This window comes from Rhineura floridana, chromosome 8 (genome assembly GCF_030035675.1).
Source record: "Rhineura floridana isolate rRhiFlo1 chromosome 8, rRhiFlo1.hap2, whole genome shotgun sequence".
NCBI classification, from domain to species: domain Eukaryota; kingdom Metazoa; phylum Chordata; class Lepidosauria; order Squamata; family Rhineuridae; genus Rhineura; species Rhineura floridana.
The window spans coordinates 16,148,692-16,166,680 of record NC_084487.1 but is presented as its reverse complement, the minus strand read 5'-3'; positions in this window follow the sequence as shown (position 1 = coordinate 16,166,680).

Below are 17,989 nucleotides of genomic sequence, written 5' to 3'. Positions count from 1 at the left end.
CTGTTATCTTCTGTCAGGTAGATGGCCAGCCAATGTTCTCCAGGCATGTTGTTTGGGTGGGTATTGACTACTAGCCCCACAGGTCTTTGTAGTAATCTCTCTTTGGGGAGTCTGTCACAGGGAAACACACCGTAGAAAGGTTTTCGCGTGTAGGGGTTTGAAGAGAGGATGCGTGTTAACTGCACGCTGTCCATGTTTACATATAGTCATACAATACATTTCTTCTGTGATTTATCTCTATCACGCTGTCAAAAACTCCATACACTATCACGTTGACTGTAGCTGGGAGAGCCCTACCAAATCGAACTTCTGCTCTCAGATTCCCTGTTTTGATCAAAGAATAGTGATCCCCGCATTCTTGGTCTGGAGACAGGTCGAAAGCAAAAAGAGTGTAGCCTCTCGCAAACTCCTCGCGGTTAATTAAAAGAGCCCTATCTTTCATATGTTTGCCTGCTGTCTGCACCAGGCTCATGTATTCTCGAACACAGTTTCCAGTTTCAAATTCTGGCTGATGAGGCTTTGTGGGAATTTGGAAACCATCGATGTACAGAGATACAAAACTGATGTCATAATGCTTAAAGTTAAAAGGGTTTTTATTGTATATTCCACTGAAGGAATCATTATCCACCAACCCTATAACTACTTGCTTGGGTAGCTGGCCCAAAAACAGATTCTCCTGATTGCTGACACGGCTTCCTCCTGGGATGCTAAAAACTTTCATGCTGACACGATCCACTGGGTATTTGGCATTGGATGTCAACAATGCCTCTGCATGTCCTAACCGGACACCTGGTGCCACTCTCACCTTCTTTACAAAAAGTGAAGCTGATAAAATTTGCAATTTGTGGCGGCTGTTTGCATCATTTGTCATCAGGCAGAAAGCGTCTTTGTTGCGTGTCAGTTTAATTTTCACATCCACACCGTTTAAAAGCAATTTTTCTTGAAAAAACAGATCAGCATGGAGATGTCCTAGGAGGTCTATTTTCTGGCTTTCACCTGTCAGTGCAGCCCTTCTAACAAATCCTAAATTATCCTCATCCAGGGTTGCTGTTTCGTGTTCTCCAGGTGTGTCTTTGTAAAATAGCCCTGCAGAGAATTGTGTGGCTAGTGTATCATCACTGTAGTTCAGCACAGATTCTATGAAGGCTCTATAAGGGTAGCAGTTATTGCTCTGACTGATGAGACGGTCTCCCAGGGTCACATCCAGTTGACTAAAGATGGAGGCCAGCGGATAATTCACTAAACCCACATTAGCATCTCTGGCCAGGTTTGTTCCATCATGGTTCACAATTTTGCAGCACACATATAGCATTGTATTGTTTAAATCCATATAATCTTCGCCATTTCCTGCAATGTAGAATTCTAGTGGTGCAGTTTCCATTAGCGCTGCCAATGGAGGGACCTCAATAAATAGCCTTCTCTCAATACTGGTCTGGGTAGGCCCAATCTGGAATAGATCTAATTCAGATTTAGTGCATTCCTCAGAACTGCAATGGATGAAAGCCATGCTGATTTAAAATATATCTCTTTTTCGGGCCGGTATTGTTTGCCTCTTCTTTCTTGAAGTTTTCTGCTTCTGAGGCTTTTTCCTCAACGGCGGTGCTCTTTTAAAAGGTCGAGGAGGGCCTGTTAATTGTACCCGTGATGCTTTTCTTTTCAAGGCCTTTCTCCTTTTAATATACATCAGCCCTAAGCCCTCTTGTTGGGGTTGTGGATTAACTCTATTCAAAACTGCCTGAGTAACCTGTCCTACCACATCTTTAGCGATATTCCTAGCAGCTGTTTTAGCATGTGGCTTAATAATCTCTAGGCCTCTCCTCAAAAGTGGTACGGCTTTTCGAAAAAGGCTCCTGAATATCCCCCCGATTCCTGCCCCATACATAACAGGCGTACCATGGTACCCTGGAAGAGCATTTCCAGCCTGGGCCCTGTAATAATTCCGGTAAAGGGTTGGGTCACCGTAGGTTTTCAGTATCACCATTTTTAAAACGGCAAACCTCTGCGTGGGCGAAAGTGTACCTTCACAATCACCTTTCCAAAACGAAATGGTACGTTTTTGTTCTGATCCGTCTTTATTTCAACATTGATGGTGTCAATATGATGCTTACTCACAGGAATATAGTGTGGTTTGTCATAAACAATGTTGACACAATCGTTATTCTGTCCACGCACTGGTACAGAGCGCAATAAGGGTACATAGAAGTCCCCAACTATCTGATGCTCTACGATGTCGGTGTAAATGTATAAAGTGTTGAAGCCTCCTGTAATGTCTGCTGTAAAAGGCAGCTGACGTACATGGATGTTGGGAAACAACCCTAATATGTGGGCTAGTTCTTCGCTGCTTTTAAACGTGCAACCATCATCTGATTTAAGTCTAACCATTCTAGTCACTTGGTCATAGTGTAGGACCATATCGGGGTGCTCGCTGCTCTGGTCTAGTATAAGGCTGTTCATGTTTTCCAGCAGTTCAGGGATGTTTGAGTAATAAACACATCGCAGACGATAGGACCATGTTTTTTCTCCATTACCAATTTCAAATCGGGAATCAGATGTTAGATTGTTCCAACTGTGTGGGTACTGTATCTCAACCAGACCTACTTCCCACGCCCCTGGTAGATCCAGGGGCCTTGCTAGGCGAATAGTAAAAGCTGAGCTAGTGTTCTGCGGAAAAACAGTTACACAGGCATTGCTAGGCAGAGTAATGTAAAAACCACTATCCCCCATTCTTCTGTGCAGGTTCACAAAGATCAGAAGCAAGTACCCAACTGTTGAACTTACTGGGCCAGCCTAACCATTTCACTAAATGATACTTTTTCCTACCCCTGCCTTTTGTTGATAGAATTGATTCAATCCTGTACAATTTGTCCTGTTTGTTATTAACCTTCTGCAACTCTTCAGAATAGAAAGAACCAATTACAGGCTCCCCAGCATAATCTTTTAACAGGAAGACAGGTTTCCTTCCTCTTCTGATGACCTGATCCACTATAAACAGCTCTGTGGTGAAATTTTGTTCATACCCCTTGACAAATGCCCCCTTGCTTTTAGAAATCCTTACGTGGTCTCCTTTCCTGAACAGCTTTGATACCTCTTTTCTGTAAATACAGTCTCCATAAATGGTTTTCCATACCTCCAGGGCATTAGAATGGTTAATATCATTAGGCCTTGCTCTGATAGTTCTATGAAAACTATGATTATAACTTTTTAAGAGTTGTGGTAGGATATCGATATAACTATAGGTATTGTTAGCTGTAAAATACCTCCACATTTTTGATTTCAGAGTACAGTTAAATCTTTCAACAATAGCAGCTTTTACTTCAATATTGCTGACGAAGTGGTGAACTCCATGCTGCTTTAACAAGGCATTTACGACTCTGTTTAGAAACTCTTTGCCTCGGTCCGTTTGGAGCTTTCGGGGCTTTCTTCCACTCTGACTGAATATAACGTTAAAAGCTTTAGAGACCTCTTTGCCTGTCTTGTCTTTTAAAGGCAATGCCCATGCATACTTAGACAGAATATCTATGACTGTTAAAATGTACCTATAGTTCTTGTTGTGCTTAGAAAATTGTTGCATATCTACTAAGTCAGCCTGCCATTGGGCATCGATATCAGACACAATAGTCTTGTTTCTTTTAAAATGGATTCTGGCTGGCTTATGCAACGTGTAAGCATCTTGGTCTGAAAGCCATGTCATAACATGTTTCCTTCTTAGTGTTTTACTGTGCTTTTTTGCCTCCTGAAATAGATGGTTCACTCCCCCAAAGCTCCCAGCCTCCTCAGGTGTGTAATATGTGGTTTTTAGAATTTCATCATGTTCTCCCATATTGCTGGTTGATACAGGTATGGACACCGGTGGTTAAAGTAAACTATTTTTATTGGTACCAAAAAAACTCCTGCTTCAAGCTTTCAGGGTTCAGGCTTGGGACAGACACATGAAATGCAGGAAATATTAACAGCCTGCGAACTCTCAATGTGTAGATTTTCCATATCACCATCATGCGTCACATCTTCCTATAGAAAAAAAAAAGAGATGCACTTTAGCAATGGGGATGCCCCAAACTGGGAAAAACAACACACTAATAAAAATACAGCTCAGAAACACCTACCTGTAGACACCCTTGCTCCATGCCTTCATTTAAATCTTCCAGACACTCGTTTTCTTCAGCCTCCATTTCCACCATGGGTTTAAAAAGTACACTTCCATCCACAACCTCAGCAGATTTCATAAGTTGTTCTTCCTTCAGGAAATGAGCCTTCAGATCACACCCACAATCACACTCTGTGTCAGACATGGATTCACTAGAATTTGCCTGGAATGAGGTTTCAGGGTCTGGATACTGTCCGGCCATGAACACCGCTACAGGTAAGTTTGGGGTTGAAACAGACCGTTTTTTTCTAAAATGCTTTGATTCTTCCTTTCCACTGCTAATTTTTATACTCGCTGGTGGAAACGATAATCTCCGAGGCTTTACCCGCCTTTTTGAGCGCATTTTCAAAGGGGCTGGAGGATAGGAAAAACCTACTAGCCCATATACTGATTCACACGCTGGTTCCATGTTCGATCCTCAAAGCGTGTCTGGGCATGCATAATACACCTCTGTACCAGGTCTCTCCATCCCCTCTCCTGATTGGTTGGGGATTCAAAACCTCCCCCCTTGGGTGACGTAACTGTAGAGGGGTTACTTATCCCTATTGGGCTGCTCTGGAGAGGAGGGGGTGGAAATGGACCCCTTTGGGGTCCATTTCTGGCACCCTAATTTCACCTAGGGGTTTTAAACCTCTTCAGATTGGTCCCCTGGAGACCACATGCTCGTAGAGGGGTCACATGCCCCTATAGGGAGCAGTCTGGAGAGGGGGCAGAAATGCACCCCTTTGGGGTGCAATTCCGGTACCCTGCTTTCACCTTTGGGGTTTTAAACCTCTTCAGATTGGTCCCCTGGAGACCACGTGCTCGTAGAGGGGTCGCATGCCCCTATAGGGAGCAGTCTGGAGAGGGGGCAGAAATGCACCCCTTTGGGGTGCAATTCCGGTACCCTGTTTTCACCTTTGGGGTTTTAAACCTCTTCAGATTGGTCCCCTGGAGACCACGTGCTCATAGAGGGGTCACATGCCCCTATAGGGACCAATCCGGGACCCCGTTTTGAGTAAAAATATGCCCAATGGTCCAGCGAGGACCACGTGCTCCTGGGAGGTCACAGGGCTACCATTTCCGGGGTGGGGCACGAGGGCTGGGGCTTCTGGGGGACAGGATATCCAGTGAGGTCACCAGGGGAAACGGAAATCACGGGGCGGGCCTTCCGGGGTGGGCCTTCCGGGGGGCTTCCGCTGATGTCACCCATCAAACTCAAAAGGGGCGTGGTGTAGCGGTTTGACGTGAGGTGGTCTACTATTACTACTCATGTTTAATAATTGGTTAGATCAATTGATTAAAATTTTTAAAACTTCTGTCTGATTAATGTCAGTGGATAGCACTGTGAACATGACAACAGCCTTAGAAAAATATATAATAGAATATATATGTGTCATCTAAAAACTAAATAAGTATGCTGTTGTTCCTTCCAAACTGAATGATATCTCTTTTTCTTAACAGAAACTGAGCACTGTGCATGCTCAGATTTTTTTTAATTCTATCCCTTCAAGAATGATGAAAAGAGAAGCACTTCCAGACTGTCACTATTTGGGGTGGGATTCAACCACATAGCAGCAAATTGAGATTGCACACTTATATTTGACTTGGTGGGGGGGTCTTGCACAACAAACCTGCTTCCCCAAAGTTCAGATTTTTGCAATAAGGAAAATGATGGGGAAATGCTCTGGAAAGTGTAAGATAACACTTGCTTTGATGCAACATCATCTAATCTCCTTACAAACAAATCAGAATGTATGTTTATTAAATAGCCAACATCATCTAATCTCCCTGCAACCAAATCAGAATGAATGGTCAATAAATAGGTTGTATGAAAGTACCCAAGGTTCTAGGCCTATAGTTCACAAGGCCAGAGATACAATATTTGTAATGCAACAAGAAAGAAAATGCTAAATTCAGGTCCTTGAACAAAGCATCACTTGATTTCTCATTGGTTAGGCCTCTCTCAGATCTAAACTGCATGTGATGCTGTGTTGCAAATAGTTTTTCACTGTGGTTGATTATCTGCAACCCAGTTTGGAAGATTGCAAGAGTGTGAAGAGAAAAATTGTGACCTTTTTCCTCCAGGGACTATTCTGCCAAAAATCCCCTTCCCCAGCTGCTTTTCTCCCCATGGGAAAACAGATATGGATACCTGCACCATTTCCTTTTGGGGGGAAGCATTTGCAGGGAAGAGGTTCACTTTTCAGCAGAAAACTGCCCAAGGGAAAAGAGTGAAAAAGTCTAGCCTGCTTCTTTCATCATCCACAGCACAGGATTTCTGAGCCAGATTGTAACCTTCGTGACTGCATTTGGTAAAAAAAGACAAAAACTTGGAGGGCCAGCACCAAGCATGACTGGGCCCTTCAGTACCAGCCTGCGCTGGGCCCATGGTGCCATAGCATGCACACCTGCCATCAACCAAGATGGTAATAGAAGCATCAGCTCCTTAGGGAAGCCCCCGCTGCGATCTTGGGTGATGGCAGGTATGCACGCACAGCACGCATGGCGTTCACACTGACAGGAGAGATAAGTGGGGCATGTGGGTGGGTTGTATTGGGGGGTTGCCAGGGACCTCCCTCTCCGCAATCTGAGGCAGGGTCGGGTTGTAGGACCTGATACTGCCATGGATCATAGAAAGGGAGCACCACCCTCCCACACTAAGGAGTAACTCTTCAGGGGCCCCTCTGGGCCACAAGGGTCCTCAGCCAGGGCCCAACCTGGCCACCCTCTGGTGCCAGCCCTGAGGACAATTGACATGAGATCCATGTTGTGTACCATTTCGCCTTTGCAAGATGTCTTGTGTAAACACATATTAAAGTTGTTTTTAAAAAGAAAGGAAAAGACAATATTGATTCATTAAAGGAAAATTCACAAAGACAGGGAAATTGAACCTTTCTTAAGGCTGTGGTGGGACTATACACACACACACACACACCAAAGTTACTTTATCAGATAATGCTAGCTAGTTCCCTGATTCACAGACTGCAATTTGCAATGCAAAAATCAAATGAATCAAATGAAAGGCATAGCAAAAGTTCAGAACAAATGAATTCTCTATTCAGATAAGGAAGCTGACTAAACCAAGGGTTCCTTCTTGAGCAAGCAGGCTGTCAACGGGCTGGGAGAGTGAGCTGTATTTGCCACCTGATGCAAGGGAATCTGCCTGCTGAGCTTGCAAAGCCGACATATTTTTTATCCTCTTGCAACTCATAAGGAAACTGCTTGCTGTTCAAAACATCAAAGGGGCAGCAGCTCCTCATTGCAACCATTGCCCACTCTGTTATGCATGAGCAAAGATCCTACTTTCTCCACATTCTCCATCTCCCCCTATAGCTTTACTTATTTGTATTCATTCTATTTCCATCCCACCCTTCCTCCACGGAGCTCAGGGTGATGTACAAGGTTCTCCCCCCACTTCCATTTTATCATCACACCTTAGTATATCACTGTAACTACTACTCCAGCTTTCAAATTGCTCACAGATGAAGTAGGAACAGAGAAAGCTGCCTTATATGCAGTCAAACCAATGGCCCATCTACCTTAGTACTGTCTGCACTGACTAGCAGCAGCTCTCCAGGGTTTCAAACAGAGGTGTTTCCCAGTCCTATGGAAATGCTGGGGATTGAACCAGGGATCTTCTGCATACAAAGTACTTGCTCTGCCTCTAAGCTATAGCCCAGCCATCCCCAACTTGATGTCCTCCAGATGTTTTGGACTACAGTTCTCATCAGTCCTGCTATGACGGCTGGAGTTTATGGGAGTCATAGTCCCAAAAAAAGTCTGGAGGACATCAGGTTGGTGAAGGCTGCATAGCCATTCCCCAAGCTCTTCTGTCAATGAATTATTCTGCTGGTCCAACAAACTTGGCTGGGAACTTATCTAAGCCTCTGTTCTATCCCCAAGTAAACTTTCTTGCCCTGACCAAACTTTTAGTCATATCCCAATGTCCTTGCCCAGTGCATTTCTCCATTCCCGTGCCACAATAGCAGCAGGTGTTGCTGCTGATGGAGCCAAGGAAATGCAAACTGCATTATGTCATGACAACATATAGCAACTTTACTACATATTAATGGGAGAGGTGGAGAGAGAGTATTAAATATAGGATTGCCATTTTCAGCAGCAGCAGATTCATGTTTCTTGTACGTCTGGGCTGTGCTCAGAAATTCATGAAACCAAGTTATGATTGATTAGGATTAGCAGGTGATCTAAAATATGTGGTTTCACCAAGCATCCCAAACTAAGGCTTCTGGGCCAGAATCAAATATGTTCTGGAAAGCCATGCAATTGTTTTTTAATTCATTCAGAGTAGCATGCTCCTAGCCCCTAAGAGAGTAGAGGAAATGGGAAACTGCCAGCAAACTCTGATGAAGACTTTGATGTTTCATAATGTTTGGGTGGTTTCCAGCAGTTTTGGGAAGGATGGCTAAGACATTTTCCAGGTCACACTGCTCCACTGCTGAACCCTACCGCCATGATACTTACTTTTCAAAATCTGTGTCATCCTGCCCTAAGACTTCTCAGGCAGGCTGGCATGGCTAAATCTATGTACCTCCCTACCTAATTATGGCACCTCTAAACACCTTCATTTCCCCATTGAGGTATGCTGGGTGAAAGATCCAGTGCAAACAGAAATAACCTCTATTTTCTGTTGCATCTGCAACAACAACAACAAAGTGATAATGATCACAGAAGGGCAAGTTTGTCTTTATTCCATCTTTGGCAGCTTTGGCCTTAGGAACAGCTAAAGGCTGGATGCTTTTTTAACTGGACTAAAACCTTGAGAAACAATGTCCCTGAGGACATTCTTTCCATTAGATGACAACTGCCATAAAATATAAAGAGCACTATAAAAACAGTTTAAACTCCCTCGCGCGGGCTCTCTCTGGCATAATAACTTGTTGCAGTGCATATATACTACTTCTAAGGACTTGTTGCTCCCTGTTGTAAAACTGAACAAACACAAATCACATACAGTATATACAAGAGGGTCGAGTATCCAGAAATCCCAATTAGCTCTGGCAGTTAGATAGATGCAACGCCCTTGTGCTTGTGTTTGTTTCACACATAGACAAACTGCGCTCAGCAGCCTGGCTTTGGGATTATCCATAAAACTATGCCACGTTTTTACAAGTGGAGAAAGTGGATGAAGAAAAGTTTTTCTCCCTCTCTCATCACACTGGAACTCATGGGTATCCATTGAAGCTGCATGTTGGAAGATTCAGGAGAGAGAAAAGAAAGTAATTCTTCACACAGCACATAGACTATGGAATTCACTCTCCCAGGATGTTGTGACTGATGGCCACCAACTTTGATGGCTTTAAAAGGGGGTTAGACAAATTCATGGAGAGTAATGGCTACTAGCCATGGTGGCTGTGTTCGACCTCTGTTGTTGGAGGCAGCATGCCTCTGAATGCCAGTTGTTGGCAGGGGTGCAGTCATTCGAGGTCTCAGGGGGGTCTTAGACCCCTTACTTTTTTGGGAGCTGGGTCCCTGTGTCTCCAGCATCCTACAAGCCAATCAGCATGAAAGGGGAGTGTGTTAGCCACTGAGAAGAATCTTCTAACACGCTTCCTTGTATTTTCTGCTGACTGGAGCCAAACAGAGTGAAAGGAGGTGAGTCAGCCACTGGGAAGACTCTTCCCAGTATCTAACACATTCTAGCAAACTCCCCTTTCATCCTGATTGGGTCCTAGGAATGTGTTGTTGTGTGAGAAGGGGTGCATGAAAAGGGCTGAGACGTGTGGAGATGACAACAGAGAGCAAGCAAATGAGTGAGGGAGCATGGCCATGAGGGGGCCACTATACTACTGGTTGCTGGGAACTGTGCTCAGGGCCTGCTTGTTGTGGGCCTCCCATATGCATTCGGTTGACCACTGCAAAAACAGGAGGCTGGATTAGATAGTCCACTGACTTGATCCAGCAAGGGTCTTCTTATCCTCTTACCTCCCCACAAGTACAACCTGCCCTCACTTCAGACCTTTGCTCAACACATGATTCTCGGGGTAGAGACAGGAGGATGGTCATATTGTCAGGGCAGGGCCAGCAGTACTACCCTTTAATCATGAGGTAAGGCCAGTAAAGCACGAAATGGGCTACATTTCTCGCCATTTCTTCAGTGAAAGAACCTTCTCAGGGGTGGCTCCACATCTGTGGAATGACTTCTCTAAAATTCTTCTAGACAGCAGGTAAAAACTGCATTACTTTTTTCCAGGCATTTATTAGAACTATTTTAATGCTTCTGTTTGTTATGTATTATGTATTTGTTTCCTTTTTTTTGTAACCCAACCTATGGCCATTTTTTGTTGAAGGGCAGTATGGAAGATCTCCTGACTGATAAATATACAAGCAAACACTGCCATCCTCAGTGGTTACAAATTGCCCTACTCGTCTATTTTCTTATTTATTTGCTTGTTTAGAAGATTCATATGCCACTCAGTCAAGCTTCCAGGGCAGTTTACAAAAAAATCCAAAAAGGTAAAAACATACAAAAAAATATCCAAAATTCACAGTTTGGCAGTATCTATTAATATCCAGGTGCCTTCATTGTACTGTTTTCAATGGCTGCTAAACACTTTTTTTGTTTTGGTGAGACATATAATTTTATTACATATATATGTTTTTAAATTTTGTCAGTTTTATCTACATTTTAATATTATTATTATGTCTGCTTGTTTTTAGTTGACTTTTTAAAATTTGTTTTATACTGTCCCTCATAGAGCGCTTAGAGATTCTTCTTATTATTGATTAGTCTATCCATTTTGTTAAATAAAATACAATACAATAAAATAAATCTTTATTAGGACCAATGAAAATGTCACAAAAAAGTGAGCAAGCTTTTGAGTTCTCCAGAACTCTTAACCATGTTATGTCAGTCAGGGAAGGGGCAGTGCACTGTGGCTTACAAAACTGAAAATATTAAAATAAAATAAACCACATAACATCCCTTAAGCAGGGATACTAGTGCTGAACATTTTATAATTCTTGGTTTGTTCTTTTCCCCTTCATCTTCAGTACAATTAGTATTGTGGTCTTTGCTCACATTCACTGGTGATCTCTCGAGTCTTTTTTTTTAATCGTGACCTTGCTGATGTCCTTGTTGCCGGTCTTTGCAGGGGAGAAAATACACACCATTGTACCGGTTTTCTTTTCTTTCTTTTTTAAAAAAATCCACTTTAAGAATATCAAAATAATAAAAACATGGTCTGCAAGAAGCATGGGGACATCTTTTGAATAAAAGCTCCTATTACAAGCATACAGCATTATGTTTCGATGCCTGAATTTGCATACTGCATGAATAGGCTTGCAAAGGCTTCCAGGATATAAAGAAAAGAAGCAACAGTGCACTCTGCCAAGGTCACCACCTAAAGATGAAGAAGAATATGAGGGAAAGAGATAAGGGTGAAAGAACAGCAGAAGAGCCCTGCTGGATCAGACCAAAGGCCGATATAGGCTAGCATCCTATTTCCCACAGTGGCCAACAAGATGCTTCTGGGAAGGCCACAAGCAGGACATGAACATAAAAGCACTCTCAAACCAGCACTGGCTGGTTCTGATGGGAGCTGTAATCCAAAACATCTGGAGGGCACCAGGATGGGGAAGGTTCTGTAACATATCTATTCTGACAAAGGATTTGTAGAGAGCAACAATTGCCTGCTTGCTTCTTTTGGATTCAGAGTCTGCTCATTCCTCAGAGTTTGAACAGCGCATCTGCTGCCTGACATCTCTAAGCATTCACCAGAGAGGGCTCTCTTGGCCAATATTCACTGGCCCTCCCCTTCCCCATCACGCTTCGACTAGGAAAAATGAGCTGGATACTATCTGTAAATATTAAGGTAATACTCAAGAGATCTAAGGTGCATTCTTCAGGAATGCTTTGAACATTCTGGCTAACAAATTAGATACTTGAGAAGGAAGGAATGCAGTTGGGAAAAGATGGTTCCAGGGAAAGGCAGGAACTCAAAAATTAAACATGAAGATGGCCTATATGGCAATGAAGGACTGCTGACTCTAATGGAATATGGATTACAGTCTGGCAAGAATTCAGGATGGACCAGAACATCTGGTGTCGAGGTGCTGCTGTTTATCTCAGCCACCAGTAGCATCGGCACAGTCAGCCTGTGCCAAATTCCATATGAAAAAAAAATCACAAGGTAAATTAACAAATAGAAAGTATCTTATAACATAAAGGGATTATCCCTCCTTCTTCAGCCACCCCAAGTTTGTATAATTTAAAGCCGCAGCTTTACTTCTGATTTGAACCTAACTGCCGTATCTTGCCTAGAGAACATACATTATGAGGTGACTGGCAAAAAAAAGCAAAAAACAAACTGAAACTATATACAGTAGGGCCCCACTTATATGGTGTGTTAGGTACCAGGCCCCCGCCGTAAAGCGGAAATCGCCGTAAAGCGGAACCCATAGACTATAATGGGGCCGTCGCGCAAAAATGACACCAAAACGTCGCAAAAGAGCAAAAATCGGCTTTAAAATGGAAAATGAAAGCCGTTGCATTAGCGGAACGCTGGGAAGCGAAGCGCCGGTAAGCGGGGCCCTACCATAATATAGATATATAATCAGCAGGGGCACTTCTAGTAAAAATCCCATTTATTGAGCATTCATCCTGATTCATTTGCACAAAATTTGCATGGAGGTTATACAATGTCACAGTTTTTTGAACATCCATCTTGCACAAAATTTGTGAGGAGTTATACAATGTTGCTATTTAGTGAGCATTCATTCTGATTCTGATTTATTAGTGTGGAGGTGATGTGATGTCACTGGCATAGCTGAAAGGCCCATGGGATCTGCAGAGACAATCACTGCTGGTAGCTTTATGCCCTCCTGGGCACATATGAGGACTCCACTACAGTGGAGACCACACCACCACTAGTGGTGCCCCTCTCTGCCAGTGGAGTCTGGGAGGTGTTTCTCTAGACACCTAAAAAACATCCTAACTTAACCCACCCCCAAGCTATCCACAGCAGGGGTAAGTTAGGATTGTGCTCCAAAGAACCCCATTGAAAGTATTTAATCTGGGGGGGGGGGTCATCACCAATGGGTCGGATCCAATGAAAGCAGTTCCCCTCTCTTAGAAGGATTCCTTCCAACATGGAAGACCTTCTTCCACTTAGAGAAAGGGACCTTTGTATCTAACTCAGTAAATGTGTGTTTGTGTGTGCATATGTGTAGATAGATAGATATAGATGGGCATTCTCCTCCAGCTGACCCATTTATTGACCTGTTATTCATCCTAGTTTTGTTGCACAAAGCTTATGCAGAAGTTAGATTGTATCTAGCCTTTATTTGGCATATTTTGAACTGATCTGATTGTGAGGAGGTTATATGATGAGCATATATCCTGATTTGCATTGGGGGGGGGGGAGTTATGCTTTTTCCTGTTAATCACTCATTCATTCTCCATTTTTCAGTGTGTTTCCCCATCACTTTCCTAACTGCAAAAAGTCAGTTTCTTTTTTTAAAGTAGATCCATTGTGCTAGAGCAACAGAGCACTTTAATCACTTTAATTGTGCAATGCTAAATTTCCCAGGATGCACTTGAATCCTTCCCGCAAAATACTGACAGACTGGATTATAACACACAGGCACACACACACACATGGGGCTCTGCCCCAGTGTGCTTTGCACGCAAGCCCCTCCCCTTTGGCCAGGTCACCAAGGCACCTTCCCCCTCCCCTGTCCCCAGGTTGCCAAGCCTCCTCGTCCCCTACAGGTCACCAAGTGCTCACACTGCAGTTCACTTGCTTCAGCCGCTCACCTTGCCTGCCTGCTGCACTCACCATGAACACTTCAGCCGCTGCCACCGAGCACCTGCCTCCTGCTGCTGCCACCACTGCCAACAAAACAGGTGGCTGAAGTGTTCACCATGCAGGGAAGTTGTCCTGTGGGGCAGCCCGGTGTCGCCCACTGCCCTCACTTCCCACCCCCTTGACTACTGCTGCCGCCACCACTGCTGTTGCCAAGGCAGGCAGCTGACGCATTCATGCTGCAGTTCACTCACTTCAGCTTCCCGCCTCACCTGCCCACTCTGCTTGCCATGAATGCTTCAGCCACTGCCACTGCCACACCCAACGAGTACCAGCCCTGAAGTGTTCACAGCAAGCATGATGGTTACAGAAATATTATATAGATAGATGACAAAATGAAAAAAAAATGGTCAAGAGTGACAATGGGTATGGGGAGACCCTAAGGACAATTTTTTTAACAAACAAAAAAGACAATTGTCTAGTCTCTTTATTTCAAGAACCATGGTGATCTAATGAACTTAAATAACATGACTCACAAACATTTATCCTTCATTAATAAAGGCATAAAACAAGATTATGAAAAAAATTAGCCCTAACCTGCTGGTAAGCTTTATCCGTCACCTCAGAAGCCTACCACATTCCTTTTTAATTTGCATAATGACTGGTTTGGGATTCCGGTCCTGAATTTGAAGGTTAGTTACGTTTTATGAAATTAATGAAAGAGAATTAACACGATGTCACTACAAAGCACTGTCTGGAAGAAACAGGAGAGTTTAATGAGGCCTTGTAAAGCAAAGTGGCCAGGTGTATGCAGAACCACATTTCTCAGGAGAAAAGGTTAGCTATTTTGCAGCTGGAGCAGCAAAATTGCTGTGTGCTCCAACTATGTGATCCAACTATGAACCAGCCCTGTGGTTTGAAGGATGTTTTACATGTTAAAGATGCCATGTTCAGGTCACATTATACCAACCCATGTGGCAGCTCTTATTTGATGGTGAACTAGTAACATAAGAAGAGCTTTGCTAGATCAGACCAAAGGCCAATCTAGTCTGACATTCAGCTTCCCACAGTGGCCAAACACAGGCCTCAGGATGCCCAGAAACAGGGCAGGAAGACAATAGCCCTCCTTGCTAAGGTAGATGTGTGATATACTGTCTCTGAACTAATGGTGCAGTGGTAAACTTTGAAGTGCAAGAGCTCGTCATGATAGCCCCCATAGCCACACACTCCAAGGAGAGTCCCTAGCCATACTCAAAAGGAGATTCCAAAAATGCATTACACACACGCATGCACACACACACATCAAAGAGCAGCAGTACACAGCATAATATCCAATTAATTAGGATCAGCACAACTACAATCCTACTATGCAACAGCTTACCTGGGAGCAAGCTCCAACGAAAGCTCCATTGATGTTCTTATAAATTCATCTCAGAAAACACACTGAGCTTTTATAAAAGACCTTCAGCCAGCTGAAATGCAACCTTTAGCTTTTAATCAGAAATGCAAACAATCTTCCTAAGAAATATTGCCTTTTAAACTGCTGGCATGAAGTAGGAACCCCAACAAAGAAAAGTGAGAAAGTGTACAACTCCTGCTTCATTATTTTGCACTTTCGCTGGCTTCCTCTATGCGAATTCATGACAAACAAACTTGAAAGCCTCATTATCACTTCATTCACTTGCCAGAGCAAGGAGGGCCCATCAGTTACCCTAACACTCTGGCAGACCTGTTCTGAAAAAAAAAGTCTTTGGGCTGTGCTCCTCTGCCTCCCCATTCCACTGCACCACTGCTGTGAACATGGAGGTAGCATATCTAAATATCATTATTAGTAGCCAGTGATATCCTTATCCTCTATGAAAGAATCTAATCCCTTTTTTAAACCATCTAAGCTAGCAGCCATCTCCCAAATAATTTTGGGTTCTGTGAAATACTTTTTTTTTTTTTGCTATCCTGAATCTCCTCCCAGTCAATTACATTAGATGACCCCAAATTCCAGTGTTATGATTTTGGGAGGGGGAATCACTGAATCTTGGCCATTATTGATTTCTCACTGAGGAAATCCTACTAAGCTTCCAAAGAATGCTAGCATTTACCAGAACATGGTCTGAAAATTATCATCAGAGAGTTTTGTGGCACCTTAAAGACCAACCCATGAATCATGGCATAAGTTTTCATGGACACAATCCCATTTCATCAGATGCAACTGAAAGTTGCCTATTCAGGATGTAATAACTAGTTTTTGATTAAGGAAAGATCTGTCAGTTTTGTTTCTCTCAGTTCTCATTTTTCCAATCTTAAATTCAGTTCTTCACATTCCTGCAACAAATTGCAAAAACATTTTTTTAAAAATTCTCCTGAAAATTCTCCAGCATTTTAGTGAAAATGTCTCCTACTAAACACAATTTTGTATGCAGTTTTGACCAAGGTACATATTTTTGCAAGCCATTTTCCCTAATATAATGCATTTGTATATGTTATTTTCACAAATATATTCATTTTTTTCTCCTAATATATATGCATTTTTGTAAACACTGTCTGGTTGGAGAACTGCATTGCAAAATTCAGATAAGTGCAAATTTTCAAAGCTGGCTATGTTTTAGTTTTGATATCGTTTTGGAAAGAGTGAATACCTGTATGATAAATTCGGCTTTAAATGTGAACTGAATTGAATCCCCCCCCATTCCTACAATTCCTCATCAGTCAAAAAGGAACATTCAGTCCCAGGTATACAAAGGACAACACAAAAGTCAAAGGTATTTCCTTATCTGCTTTGCATCTCTTGCTCTCTGGGACAATACTACCAGCAACAGTGCATTCATTCGTGGTCACTACATTTAAGATCAAACAGGCCTGGTGCCAGTGGACAGCCAGTCTGGCCACTGGCCAAGGGGCCCTGCAGCTGAGAAGGGCCCTGGCTGTTGGGACTAGGTGGGTGCAGCTCCCACTCCACAATCTGCGCTAGCATCAGATTGTGGAGCATGCACACTGAGGTCCGATGCTGGCGCAGATCATAGAATCATAGAGTTGGAAGGGGCCTATAAGGCCATAAAGTCCAATCCCCTGCTCAATGCAGGAATAAGATGGTGGAGCAGAAGCCACCCTCCCAGACAATACCCCGCCCCCACCACCAGCTTGGGCTGGCCACGCCACTTCCAATGTTGCATCGCCACCAGCAAGGGCTTAAATAGGCCTGTTCCATGTCAGCACACCTTTGAGGACCTGCTGCAGTCTGGTGCTGACCCCGAGACCAAATTCCAACCACTTTGGCTTCCTTATTCTATGACTAAAAAGGAAGTGGGAAAAAGGAGAAAATGGGTGGAGAAAAACATGTATTAGAATTTTAAGAGCATAAACATCACTGAAGAAGACTAGTTTAGAAGACCTGGAGATGAAGTAGAAGTAATGGGGGGGGAGAAATACAATAAGAAAGTTCCAGATGAACAGAAGGAAATATTCCATATTTGTGAAGCCTGTCAAACTGCAGTATAATGTCTCCTGGGAAGTCCCGTTTCCTCAATGATGTCAAAGTAGACACTGGAACATACAATAGAATACAGTTTGGAATTGCCATTATCTCATAGGTGTTTCTAGGCTTGGCCTTCTGTGACTGCATTAACATTACTTGGAGTGAGTTTGTTCCATCAAATATAACTCGTTCCTTGATGGTTCCAGAGGCATCACCAAACATTCAGCTTTTACTGTGCATATGCCCATGACAAAAACCACTAACCATTCCCTTCCAATGGGAAGGAATTGGGACTGCTGACTTCCAAACAAGGCCAACATCAGATCACTGTAAACCCTCAGCCTAGCTTGCATGTGCGATACATCCACACTATACATTTAAAGATCGACTTGAAGGCAGTTCATTTTCCATAGCACTTTAAACAGTAGTTTCCCTCAAAGAATCCTGGGAACTGTAGTTTGTTAAGGGTGCTGAGAGTTGTTAAGAGACCCTTATTCCCCTCAGAGAGCCACAATTCCCAGAATTTCTTGGGAGGAGGGAATGGTTGTTAAACCACTCTGAGAATTCTAGCTATGTTTAGAGAATAAGCGTTTCCGAACAACTCTCAGCACCCTTAACTACACTTCCCAA